Source organism: Triticum dicoccoides, chromosome 2A (genome assembly GCF_002162155.2).
Source record: "Triticum dicoccoides isolate Atlit2015 ecotype Zavitan chromosome 2A, WEW_v2.0, whole genome shotgun sequence".
Taxonomy (NCBI): domain Eukaryota; kingdom Viridiplantae; phylum Streptophyta; class Magnoliopsida; order Poales; family Poaceae; genus Triticum; species Triticum dicoccoides.
This window is the reverse complement of record NC_041382.1, coordinates 515152181-515167122: the sequence shown is the minus strand read 5'-3', so window position 1 is coordinate 515167122 and position 14942 is coordinate 515152181.

The window sequence follows — 14942 nt, the reverse complement described above, 5'->3', positions numbered from 1 at the left end:
GCAATAATATCAAGTTTCCTCTCGATGTGCTTAAAGTTTTGAAATTATGCTTGTTTTACCTTCCTATGCAAGTTGATTCTTGTTCCCACAAGTTGTTTGCTCACAAAATCCCTATGCATAGGAAGTGTGTTAGACTTAAATGTGCTAGCCATATTCTTCATGATGCTCTCTTTATGTTACAATTCTTATCTTTTATGTGAGCATCGTTGAAATCATCATGCCTAGCTAGGGGCGTTAAACGATAGCGCTTGTTGGGAGGCAACCCAACTTTATTTTTGTTCCTTGATTTTTGATCCTGTTTAGTAATAAATAATTCATCTAGCCTCTGTTTATATGTGGTTTTATGTTTTAATTAGTGTTTGTGCCAAGTAGAACCTTTGGGAAGACTTGGCTGAAGTCTTTATGATCATGCTGTAAAAAATAGAAACTTTAGCGCTCACGAGAATTGCTGCCATTTTTATTTGGAGAGTGATATTTAGTTAATTATTTTTTCATATGATTAATAGATAAATTACTCAGGTCCAAAAATTTATTTTAGAATTTCTGGGGTTCCAGAAGTATACGTTTGATCCAGATTACTACAGACTGTTCTGTTTTTGACAGATTCTGTTTTGCGTGTGTTGTTTGCTTATTTTGATGAATCTATGGCTAGTAAAATAGTTTATAAACCATAGAGAAGTTGGAATAAAGTAGGTTTAACACCAATATAAATAAATAATGAGTTCATTACAGTACCTTGAAGTGGTATTTTGTTTTCTTTCGCTAACGGAGCTCACGAGTTTTCTACTTTAAGTTTTGTGTTGTGAAGTTTTCAAGTCTTGGGTAAAGATTCGATGGACTATGGAATAAGGAGTGGCAAGAGCCTAATCTTGGGGATGCCCAAGTAACCCCAAGGAAATATTAAAGGACAACCAAAAGCCTAAGCTTGGGGATGCCCCGGAAGGCATCCCCTCCTTCGTCTTCGTTCATCGGTAACTTTACTTGGAGCTATATTTGTATTCACCACATGATATGTGTTTTGCTTGGAGTGTCATTTTATTTTCTTTTGTTTTGCTTGCTATTTAAATAAAGTACCAAGATCTGAAATTCTTAAATGTTAGAGAGTCTTCACATAGTTGCATAATTATTCGACTACTCATTGATCTTCACTTATATCTTTCGGAGTAGTTTGTCATTTGCTCTAGTGCTTCACTTATATCTTTTTAGAGCACGGTGGTGGTTTTATTTTATATAAATAGATGAACTCTCATGCTTCACTTATATTATTTTGAGAGTCTTAAGTAGCATGGTAATTTTCTTAAATAATCCTAATATGCTAGGCATCCAAGAATAGTAAAAACTTTCTTGTGAGTGTTTTGAATACTAAGAGAAGTTTGATGCTTGATGATTGTTTTGAGATATGGAGGTAATAATATCAAAGTCGTGCTAGTTGAGTAGTTGTGAATTTGAGAAATGCTTGTGTTGAAGTTTACAAGTCCCGTAGCATGCACGTATGGTAAACGTTGTGTAACAAATTTGAAACATGAGGTGTTATTTGATTGTCTTCCTTATGAGTGGCGGTCGGGGACGAGCGATGGTCTTTTCCTACCAATATATCCTCCTAGGAGCATGCACATAGTGCTTGGTTTTTGATGACTTGTATATTTTTGCAATAAGCATGTGATTTCTTTATGACTAATGTTGAGTCCATGGATTATACGCACTCTCACCCTTCCATCATTGCTAGCCTCTTAGGTACCGTGCATTGCCCTTTCTCACATTGAGAGTTGGTGCAAACTTCGTCGATGCATCCAAACCCCGTGATATGATATGATCTTTCACACATAAACCTCCTTATATCTTCCTCAAAACAGCCACCATACCTACCTATTATGGCATTTCCATAGCCATTCCGAGATATATTGCCATGCAACTTTCCACCGTTCCATTTATTATGACACGCATCATCATTGTAATATTGCTTTGCATGATCATGTAGTTGACATCGTATTTGTGGCAAAGCCACCGTTCATAATTTTTCATACATGTCACACTTGATTCATCGCAATCCCGGTACACCGTCGGACGCATTCATATAGAGTCATACTTTGTTCTAGTATCGAGTTGTAATCTTTGAGTTGTAAATAAATAGAAGTGTGATGATCATCATTAATAGAGCATTGTCCCCAAAAAAGAAAAAAAGGCCAAAAAAGGCAAAAAAGAAGGGCCAAATAAAAAAAGGGACAATGCTACTATCCTTTGCCACACTTGTGCTTCAAAGTAGCACCATAATCTTCATGACAGAGAGTCTTTTGTGGTGTCACTTTCATATACTAGTGGGAATTTTTCATTATAGAACTTGGCTTGTATATTCCAACAATGGGCCTCCTCAAGTGCCCTAGGTCTTCGTGAGCAAGCAAGTTGGATGCACACCCACTTAGTTTCTTTTGTTGAGCTTTAATACATTTATAGCTCTAGTGCATCCGTTGCATGGCAATCCCTACCCCTTGCATTGACATCAATTGATGGGCATCTCCCTAGCCCATTGATTAGCCGCGTCGATGTGAGACTTTCTCCTTTTTGTCTTCTCCACATAACCCCCATCATCATATTCTATTCCACCCATAGTGCTATATTCATGGCTCGCGCTCATGTATTGCGTGAAGGTTTATAAAGTTTGAAATTACTAAAGTATGAAACAATTGTTTGGCTTGTCATGGGGGTTGTGCATGATGAGAGCATTCTTGTGTGATGAAAATGGAGCATGACTAAACTATATGATTTTGTTGGGATGGACTTTCTTTGGCCATGTTATTTTGAGAGGACATAATTGCTTAGTTAGTATGCTTGAAGTATTATTATTTTTATGTCAATATGCACTTTTAGCTTGAATCTTTCGGATCTGAATATTCATAGCACAATTAAGAAGAATTACATTGAAATTATGCCAAGTAGCACTCCGCATCAAAAATTATGTTTTTATCATTTATCTATTCGAGGACGAGCATGAATTAAGCTTGGGGATGATGATACGTCGCCAACGTATCTATAATTTTTGATTGCTCCATGCTATATTATCTTCTATTTTGGATGTTTATGGGCTTTATTATACACTTTTATATTATTTTTGGGACTAACCTATTAACCTAGAGCCTAGTGCCAGTTTCTGTTTTTTCCTTGTTTTAGAGTATCGCAGAAAAGGAAAATAAAACGGAGTCCAATTCACCTGAAATTTCACGGAACTTATTTTTAGAAGGAAAGCAACCCGGGAGACTTGGAGTCCACGTCAAGGAACCTTCGAGGAAGCCACAAGGTAGGGGGGTGCGCCCACCCCCCTGGGCGCGCCCTCCACCCTCATGGGCCCCTCGTGGCTCCCCTGACGTACTTCTTCCTCATATATATCTCCATATACCCTAAGACGACCGGGGAGCACAATAGATCGGGAGTTCCACCGCCAAAAGCCTCCGTAGCCACCGAAAACCAATCTAGACCCGTTACGGCACCCTACCGGAGGGGGAATCCCTCTCCGGTGGCCATCTACATCATCCCGGTGCTATCCATGATGATGAGGGAGTAGTTCTCGCTCGAGGCTGAGGGTATGTACCAGTAGCTATGTGTTTGATCTCTCTCTCTCTCTCTCTCTCTCTCTCTCGTGTTCTTGAGGTGGTACGATCTTGATGTATCGCAAGCTTTGCTATAATATTTGGATCCTATGATGTTTCTCCCCCTCTGCTCTCTTGTAATGGATTGAGTTTCCCCTTTGAAGTTGTCTTATCGGACCGAGTCTTTAAAGATTTGAGAACACTTGATGTATGTCTTGCCGTGCGTATCTGTAGTCACAATGGGATATCACGTGATTCACTTGACGTATGTTGTGGTGATCAACTTGCGGGTTCCGCCCATGAACCTATGCATAGGGGCTGGCACACGTTTTCGTCGTGATTATTCGGTAGGAACTTTGGGGCACTCTTTGAGGTTCTATGTGTTGGTTGAATAGATGAATCTGAGATTGTGTGATGCATATCGTATAATCATACCCACGGATACTTGAGGTGACATTGGAGTATCTAGGTGAAATTAGGGTTTTGGTTGATTTGTGTCTTAAGGTGTTATTCTAGTACGAACTCTAGGGCTGTTTGTGACACTTATAGGAATAGCCCAACGGATTGATTGGAAAGAATAACTTTGAGGTGGTTTCTACCCTACCATAATCTCTTCGTTTGTTCTCCGCTATTTGTGACTTCGGAGTGACTCTTTGTTGCATTTTGAGGGATAGTTATGTGATCCAATTATGTTATTATTGTTGAGACAACTTGCACTAGTGAAAGTATGAACCCTAGGCCTTGTTTGAACGCATTGCAATACCGTTTACGCTCACTTTTACCATTAGTTACCTTGCTGTTTTTATATTTTCAGATTACAAAAACCATTATCTACTATCCATATTGCACTTGCATCACCATCCCTTCGCCGAACTAGTGCACCTATACAATTTACCATTGTATTGGGTGTGTTGGGGACACAAGAGGCTCTTTGTTATTTGGTTGCAGGGTTGCTTGAGAGAGACCATCTTCATCCTACGCCTCCTACGGATTGATAAACCTTAGGTCATCCACTTGAGGGAAATTTGCTACTATCCTACAAACCTTTGCACTTGGAGGCCCAACAACGTCTACAAGAAGAAGGTTGTGTAGTAGACATCAGTATTTAGTAGCAAAGTAATATGATAGTAGTGGTAACGATAGCAAAAGAAAAGGTAGCAAAAGTAATGTTTTTGGTATTTTGTAGTGATGATAACAATAGCAACGGAAAAGTAAATAAGCAAAGAACAAAATATGGAAAGCTCATAGGCAATGGATCAGTGATGGAGAATTATGTCGGATGCGGTTCATCATGTAACAGTCATAACCTAGGGTGACACAGAACTAGCTCCAATTCATCAATGTAATGTAGGCATGTATTCCGAATATAGTCATACATGCTTATGGAAAAGAACTTCCATGACATCTTTTGTTCTACCCTCCCGTGGCAGCGGGATCCTAGCGGAAACTAAGGGATATCAAGGCCTCCTTTTAATAGAGTACCAGACCAAAGCATTAACACATAGTGAATACATGAACTCCTCAAACTACGGTCATCGGAAGTGGTCCCGATTATTGTCACTTCAGGGTTGCCGGATCATAACACATAGTAGGTGACTATAGACTTGCAAGATAGGATCAAGAACTCTCATATATTGATGAAAACATAATAGGTTCAGATCTGAAATCATGGCACTTGAGACCTAGTGACAATCATTAAGCATAGCAAAGTCATAGCAACATCAATCTCAGAACATAGTGGATACTAGGGATCAAACCCTAACAAAACTAACTCGATTACATGATAAATCTCATCCAACCCATCACCATCCAGCAAGCCTACATGGAATTACTCACGCACGGCGGTGAGCATCATGAAATTGGTGATGGAGGATGGTTGATGATGACGATGGCGACGGATTCCCCTCTCTGGAGCCCCGAACGGACTCCAGATCAGCCGTCCCGAGAGAGTTTAGGGCTTGGCGGCGGCTCCGTATCGTAAAACGCGATGAATCTTTCTCTCTGATTTTTTCTCTCCGAACACGAATATATAGAGTTGGAGTTGAGGTCGGAGGAGCTCCAGGGGGCCACGAGGTAGGGGCGCGCCCAGGGGGGCAGGCGCGCCCCCCACCCTCGTGGACAGGGTGTGGGACCCCTAACGTTGATTCTTTCGCCAGTATTTTTTATATATTCCAAAAATATTCTTCATGAAGTTTCAGGTCATTACAAGAACTTTTGTTTCTGCACATAAATAACACCATGGCAATTCTGCTGAAAACAGCGTCAGTCCGGGTTAGTTCCATTCAAATCATGAAAGTTAGAGTCCAAAACAAGGTCAAAAGTGTTCGAAAAGTAGATAGGATGGAGACGTATCAACTCCCCCAAGCTTAAATCTTTGCTTGTCCTCAAGCAATTCAGTTGACAAACTGAAAGTGATAAAGAAAAACTTTTACAAACTCTGCTTGATCTTGTTGTTGTAAATATGTAAAGCTAGCATTCAAGTTTTCAGCAAAGATTATGAACTAACCATATTCACAATAACTCTTAGGTCTCATGTTACTCATATCAATGGCATAATCAACTAGCGAGCAATAATATTAAATCTCGGATGACAACACTTTCTCAAAACAATCATAATATGATATAACAAGATGGTATCTCACTAGCCCTTTCTGAGACCGCAAAACATAAATGTAGAGCACCTTTGAAGTTCAAGGACTAACTAATCATTGTAATTCATCGTAAAAGAGATCCAGTCATACTCAATGTAAACTAATAGTAATGCATACAAATGACAGCGGTGCTCTCCAACTAGTGCTATTTAATAAGAGGATGATGACTCAACATAAAAGTAAATAGATAGGCCCTTCGTAGAGGGAAGCAGGGATTTGTAGAGGTGCCAGAGCTCGGTTTTGAAATAGAGATGAATAATATTTTGAGCGGTATACTTTCATTGTCAACATAACAACCAAGATATGGCGATATCTTCCATGCTACACACATTATAGGCGGTTCCCAAACAGAATGGTAAAGTTTATACTCCCCCACCACCAACAAGCATCAATCCATGGCTTGCTCGAGACAACGAGTGCCTCCAACTAACAAGAGTCCCAGGGGGGTTTTGTTTGCAATTATTTTGATTTGAGCATGGGACTGGGCATCCCGGTTACCAGCCATTTTCTCGTGAGTGAGGAGCGGAGTCCACTCCTCTTGAGAATAACCCACCTAGCATGGAAGATATAGACAACACTAGTTGATACATGAGCTATTCGAGCATACAAAATAGAATTTCATTTGAAGGTTTAGAGTTCGGCACATACAAATTTACTTGGAATGACAGGTAGATACCGCATATAGGAAGGTATGGTGGACTCACATGGAATAAATTTTGGGGTTTATGGAAGTGGATGCATAAGAAGTATTCCCGCTTAGTACAAGTGAAGGCTAGAAAAAGACTGGGAAGCGACCAGCTAGAGAGCGACAACAGTCATGAACATGCATTAAAATTAATCAACACTAAGTGCAAGCATGAGTAGGATATAATTCACCATGAACCTAAATATCGTGGAGGCTATGTTGATTTTGTTTCAACTACATGTGTGAACATGTGCCAAGTCAAGCCACTCGAATCATTCAAAGGAGGATACCACCCTACCATACCACATCACAACCATTTTAATAGCATGTTGGCACGCAAGGTAAACCATTATAAACTCCTAGCTAATTAAGCATGGCATGAGCAACTATAATCTCTAATTGTCATTGCAAACATGTTTTATTCATAATAGGCTGAATCAGGAACGATGAACTTATCATATTTACAAAAACAAGATAGGTCGAGTTCATACCAGCTTTTCTCATCTCAATCAGTTCATCATATATCGTCATTATTGCCTTTCACTTGCACGACCGAACGATGTGGATAATAATAGTGCACGTGCATTAGACTAAGCTGGAATCTGCAAGCATTCAATACACATGAGAAGACTAGGTAATATGGGCTCTTGGTTAGATTAAAAAATGCATATGAGAGCCACTCAACATTTTCATCATGGTCCTCTCCTCTCGACCCCCAAAGAAAAGAAAAGAACCAGAACTATTTACACGGGAAAGCTCCCAACAAGCAAAAGAAGAACGAGAAATCTTTTTGGGTTTTCTTTTTAATTACTATTACTACAAGCATGGAAAGTAAACTAGCTAAAAGCTACAACTATTTTTTTGGTTTTTCTTAAGGTTTTTCAAACACACAAGAAGAATCCTGGAAAACAAAGTAAACTAGCATGGATAGTACAATGAAAAAGTATGAGCACCGACAACTGGCATGAGTGTGTGAACACGAATGTAATGTCGGTGAGAAATACGTACTCCCCCAAGCTTAGGCTTTTGGCCTAAGTTGGTCTAGGGCCATGGCTGGCCTGATGGATATCCAAAGTTGTAGCTGGGGTCGTACTGAGATGCAGCAGCTACTGCCTGACGAGCTGCAGCTTGGAGGCGAGCTGCCTCCGTCCTCCTCTCGTACTCATTCGCCTCCTCCCTGGTTATAACATATCTCCTTTTTGCCTAAAAGTCAAAGAAAGTAGGAGCAGGGAGAGCAACATGGACGGTGCGCCGCCTATCAAAGATTAGTTGGTACTGGAGGAACTAATCGTTCCTCTTAACAAACTGGTGGCGAACCATAGCATCATAATCTAGATAAGCAGGAGGTAACTCAATATCATTTCTATGTATTGGTATATCAAGATAGTTAGCTACACGAGTTGCATATATTCCACCAAACAAATCTCCACTTATATTGTCGTGATGCAACCTACGTGCAACAATAGCCCCCAAGTTATATTGTTTATCACCAAATACCGCACTCTTGAGGACACTAAGATCTCGAACGCACATGTGACAAACCTCATCTTTACCGTTAATGCATCTACCAATGAAGAGAGCAAAATAATGTATGGAAGGGAAATGAATGCTCCCTATGGTAGCTTGTGTGATTTCTCTAGATTCCCCCACAATGATACTGGCAAGAAAGTCTTTATATTCAGATTTGTGAGGTTCACTAACATTGCCCCAGTGCGGGAGTTTACAGGCAGTATTAAAATCTTCTAGGTCCATGGTATATGATTTATCATAAAGATCAAATAAAATAGTGTGAGAATTGTGTGAGGATGTGAATTTAAACCTTCTCACAAAGGAATCAGTTAGATAGAGGTATTGCTGGCACTTATCTGACACGAAGCCCTCAAGATGAGCGTTACACACATACGCGTAAAATTCATCCTTGATGCCTGCCTAGACCATGAACTCCTCTGACGGCCATTCGCAAGGCCGCACTTGAGCTTCCCTTGGTAGTTCATTGTCCAGCTCACGTATCGCGAGCCTCGGTCCTTGCTTCCTTGAGGAACCACCTTGGTACATTTTCCTAAACATTTTTCTTCCTCTGAAAAATTTCTGAAAATTTCAATGACTCAAAATAAAAGTGAACCAAACTCAACAAGATTGATAGCAACTACTCCTACAAGTTCCTAGAGGCCATATCATGCATTAAAACTAATTTTAACCACATAAATTTGACATGCAAGCTCAAGAACAGTGTCACCTAAGCAGCAAAAATTTGCAATAAATAAAGCACTAGAACAAAAGCTAATTGGACCATTGGAGGAGTCACATACCGAAGAACAATCCCCCAAAGCAGTTTTGTGAATGGAGCTTTGAGCTAGGAGATCGAAAATGGCAGCAATATGAGCTAGAACTCGGGTTTGAGCTGGTGGAGGATTTTTTCTGGAGGAAGACGAAGTGTGTGAGTGCGAGAATAAGTGGAGGGGGCCCACATGGGGTCCACGAAGCAGGGGGGCGTCCTCGACACTCGTGGCCAGGTGGTGGGTCCCCCACGTGTGTTCTCAGTGCCAAATATTCTCAAATATTCTAGAAAAAATCATATAAAATTTTCAGGACATTTGGAGAACTTTTATTTTCGGGGTATTTTTTATTGCAAGGATAATTTAGAAAACAGATAGAAAATACTATTTTTTGCCTTATTTAATCTAAATAACCAAAAGTAAAAGGAGGGTACACAGAGTTGTGCTTTCTAACTTCATCCATCTCATGCTCATCAAAAGGAATCCACTAACAAGGTTGATCAAGTCTTGTTAACAAACTCTTTCCGAATAACATGAAACCGGAGAATTTTCGAATAACACTAAGTTATCTCAACGGGGATATGCATATCCCCAACAATAAGAATATCATATTTCTTCTTGACAGTAAGAAGAGGAAATTCAAAACCTCCAATAGTAATTGTTGAGGTTTTTCCAATAGTATTAATACTGTGGACTTGAGGTTGTTTCCTCGGAAAGTGTACCGTATGCTCATTACCATTAACATGAAAAGTGGCATTGCCTTTGTTGCAATCAATAACAGCCCCTATAGTATTCAAAAAGGGTCTACGAAGAATAATAGACATACTATCATCCTTGGGAATATCAAGAATAACAAAGTCCGTTAAAATAGTAACGTTTGCAACCACAACAGGCACATCCTCACAAATACCGACAAGTATAGCAGTTGATTTATCAGCCATTTGCAAAGATATTTCAGTAGGTGTCAACTTATTCAAATCAAGTCTATGATATAAAGAGAGAGGCATAACACTAACACCGACTCCAAGATCACATAAAGCAGTTTTAACATAGTTTCTCTTAATGGAGCATGGTATAGTTGGTACTCCTGGATCTCCTAGTTTCTTAGGTATTCCACCCTTAAAAGTATAATTAGCAAGAATGGTGGAAATTTCAGCTTCTGGTATTTTTCTTTTGTTTGTAACAATATCTTCCATGTACTTAGCATAAGGATTCATTTTAAGCATATCAGTCAAATGCATACGCAAAAAGATAGGTCTAATCATTTCACCAAAGCACTCAAAATCCTCATTATCCTTTTTCATGGATGGTTTAGGAGGAAAAGGCATGGGTTTCTGAACCCATGGTTCTCTTTCTTTGCTGTGTTTCCTAGCAACGAAGTCTCTCTTACCATAACGTTGATTCTTTGATTGTGGGTTATCAAGATCAACAACAGGTTCAATCTCTACATCATTGTCATTGCTAGGTTGAGCATCAAGATGAATATCATCATTAATATTATCACTAGGTTCATGTTCATTACCAGATTGTGTTTCAGCATCAGAAATAGAAATATCATTGGGATTCTCAGGTGTGTCAACAACAGGTTCACTAGAAGCATGCAAAGTTCTATCATTTTTCTTTTTATTCTTCTTAGAAGAACTAGGTGCATCAACATTAGTTCTTTAAGAATCTTGCTCAATTCTCTTAGGGTGGCCCTCAGGATACAAAGGTTCCTGAGTCATTTTACCACCTCTAGTCACAACTCTAATAGCATAATCATTTTTCTTATCATTTAATTCATTGAGCAAATCATTCTGAGCTTTGAGTACTTGTTCTACTTGAGAGGTAACCATAGAAACATGTTTACTAATAAGTTTAAGCTCACCTTTAACTCTAGATATATAATCACTCAAGTGTTCAATCATATAAGCATTATGTTTCAATTGTCTACCAACATAAGCATTGAAGTTTTCTTGTTTAACAATAAAATTATCAAACTCATCCAAGCATTGTCTAGCAGACTAATTACGAGGAATATCACCTTCGTCAAATCTATAGAGAGAAGTTACCTTTACTACCTGTGTCAGGTTATCAAGACCATGTATTTCTTCAATAGGTGGTAAATTCTTAACATCTTCAGCTTTAATACCCTTTCTTTCATAGATTTCTTTGCCTCTTGGATATCTTCAGGTCTGAGAAATAGAATACCCCCTTTTCGAAGTTGGCTTAGGAGTTGGTTCAGGAAGTGTCCAATCATTTTCATTACTCAACATATTATTCAATAGCAATTCAGCTTGATCAACAGTTCTTTCCCTGAAAACACAACCAGCACAACTATCCAGGTGGTCTCTGGAAGCATCAGTTAGTCCATTATAGTAGATATCAAGTATTTCATTTTTCTTGAGAGGATGATCAGGCAAAGCATTAAGTAATTGAAGAAGCCTCCCCCAAGCTTGTGGGAGACTCTCTTCTTCAATTTGCACAAAATTATATATTTCCCTTAAGGCAGCTTGTTTCTTATGAGCGAGGAAATATTTAGCAAAGAAGTAATAAATCATATCATGGGGACTACGCACACAACTAGGATCAAGAGAATTAAACCATGTTTTAGCATCACCCTTTAATGAGAACGGAAATAACTTAAGGATAAAGTAATAGCGGGTTTTCTCATCATTAGTGAACAGGGTGGCTATATCATTTAATTTAGTAAGATGTGCCACAACAGTTTCAGATTCATAGCCATAAAAAGGATCAGATACAACCAAAGTAATTAACTCAGGATCGACAGAGAAATCATAACCCTTATCGGAAATACAGATAGGTGAAGTAGCAAAAGCAGGGTCATGTTTCATTCTAGCATTCAAAGATTTTTCTTTCAGCTTAGCTAACAGTTTCTTAAGATCATGTCTATCATTGCAAGCTAAAAAGTCTCTAGCAGTTTCTTCATCCATAACATAACCCTCAGGCACAACAGGCAATTCATATCTAGGGGGAGAATCTTTGTCATCACTTTCATCAATATTATCAGTTTCAATAATTTCATTCTCTCTAACCCTAGCAAGTAGTTGTTCATCAAGAAATTCACCTAATGGCACAGTATTATCAAGCATAGAAGTAGTTTCATCATAAGCACCATGCAAAGCAGAAGTGGCATCATCAATAACATGCGACATATCAGAATGAATAGCAGGAGTAGGTGTCGCAAGTTTACTCATAACAAAAGGTGAATCAAGTGCAGAGCTAGATGGCAGTTCCTTACCTCCCCTCGTAGTTGAGGGGAAAATCTTGGTTCTTTCATCTTTCAAGTTCCTCATAGTGACCAGCAGATATAAATCCCAAGTGACTCAAAGAATAGAGCTATGCTCCCAAGCAATGGCGCCAGAAAATATTCTTGATAACCCACAAGTATAGGGGGTCGCAACAGTTTTTGAGGGTAGAGTATTCAACCCAAATTTATTGATTCGACACAAGGGGAGTCAAAGAATATTATCAACTATTAACAGTTGAGTTGTCAATTCAACCGCACCTGAAAGACTTATTGCTTTTGTAGCAAAGTAATATGGAAGTAACGGTAATGGTGGCAAAAGTAATAGTATTGGTTTTGTAGTGATTGTAATAGTGGCAATGGAAAAGTAATTAAGCAAAGATCAATATGTGAAAAGCTCGTAGGCATTGGATCAGTGATGGATAATTATGTCGGATGCGATTCCTCATGTAACAGTTATAACATAGGGTGACACAGAACTAGCTCTAGTTCATCAATGTAATGTAGGCATGTATTCCGAATATAGTCATACGTGCTTATGGAAAATAACTTGCATGACATCTTTTGTCCTACCCTCCCGTGGCAGCGGGGTCCTATTGGAAACTAAGGGTTATTAAGGCCTCCTTTTAATAGAGTATCGGAACAAAGCATTAACACTTAGTGAATACATGAACTCCTCAAACTATAGTCATCACCGATAATTGTCCCGATTATTGTCACTTCGGGGTTAACGGATCATAACACATAGTAGGTGACTATTGACTTGCAAAATAGGATCAAGAACTCACATATATTCATGGAAACATAATAGGTTCAGATCTGAAAACATGGCACTCGGGCCCTAGTGACAAGCATTAAGCATAGCAAAGTCATAGCAACATCAATCTCAGAACATAATGGATACTAGGGATCAAACCCTAACAAAACTAACTCGATTACATGATAAATCTCATCCAACCCATCACCGTCCAGCAAGCCTACGATGGAATTACTCACGCAGGGTGGTGAGCATCATGAAATTGGTGATGGAGGAAGGTTGATGATGATGACGGCGACGGACTCCCCTCTCCGGACCCCCAAACGGACTCCAGATCAGCCCTCCCGAGAGAGATTAGGGCTTGGCGGCAGCTCCGTATCAGAAAATGCGATGAATCCTTCTCTCTGATTTTTTTTCTCCCCGAACATGAATATATAGAGTTGGAGTTGAGGTCGGTGGAGCCTCAGGGGGCCCACGAGACAGGGGGCGCGCCCCCACTCTCATGGACAGGGTGTGGCCCCCCTGATGTTGATTCTTTCGCTAGTATTTTTTATATATTCCAAAAATATTCTTCGTGAAGTTTCAGGTCATTCCGAGTAACTTTTATTTCTGCACAAAAATAACACCATGGCAATTCTGCTAAAAACAGCGTCAGTCCGGGTTAATTCCATTCAAATCATGCAAGTTAGAGTCCAAAACAAGGTCAAAGGTGTTTGGAAAAGTAGATACGATGGAGATGTATCAATGATCCCTCACTAAATTTCAAGGTATAAGTGTTCTCCCTGAGTATGCATCGTTGCTGCAGTTCGTCGTGCCGAGACACCACATGATGATCGGGTGTGATAAGCTCTACGTTCACATACAATGGTTGCAAGCCAGTTTTGCACGTGCAGAATACTCGGTTTAAACTTGACGAGCCTAGCATATGCAGATATGGCCTCAGAACACTGAGACCGAAAGGTCAAACTTGAATCATATAGTAGATATGATCAACATAGAGATGTTCACCATTGAAAACTACTCCATCTCACGTGATAATCGGACATGGTTTAGTTGATATGATTCACGTGATCATTTTGATGACTAGAGGGATGTCTATCTAAGTGGGAGTTCCTAAGTAATATGATTAATTGAACTTTAATTTATCATGAACTTAGTCCTGATAGTTTTTGCAAGTTATGTTGTAGATCAATAGCTCACGTTATAGTTCCCCATTTATTTTTGATATGTTCCTAGAGAAAAATAAGTTGAAAGATGATAGTAGCAATGATGCGGAATGGATCCATGATCTGAGGATTATCCTCATTGCTGCACAAAAGAATTATGTCCTTGATGTACTGCTAGGTGACAGACCTATTAAAGGAGCAGATGCGGACATTATGAACGTTTGGCAAGCTCGGTATGATGACTACTTGATAGTTTAGTGCGCCATGCTTTATGGCTTAGAACCGGGAGTTCAAAAATGTTTTGAACGCCATGAAGCATATAAGATGTTCCAAGAGCTGAAATTGGTATTTCAGACTCATGCCTGAGTCGAGAGGTATGAGACCTCTGACAAGTACTTTGCCTACAAGATGGAGGAGAATAGCTCAACCAGTGAGCATGTGCTCAGAATGTCTGAGTACTACAATCGCTTGAATCAAGTGGGAGTTAATCTTCCAGATAAGAGAGTGATTGATACAGTTCTGTAGACACTATCACCAAGTTACTGGAACTTCGTGATGAACTATAATATGCGAGGGATG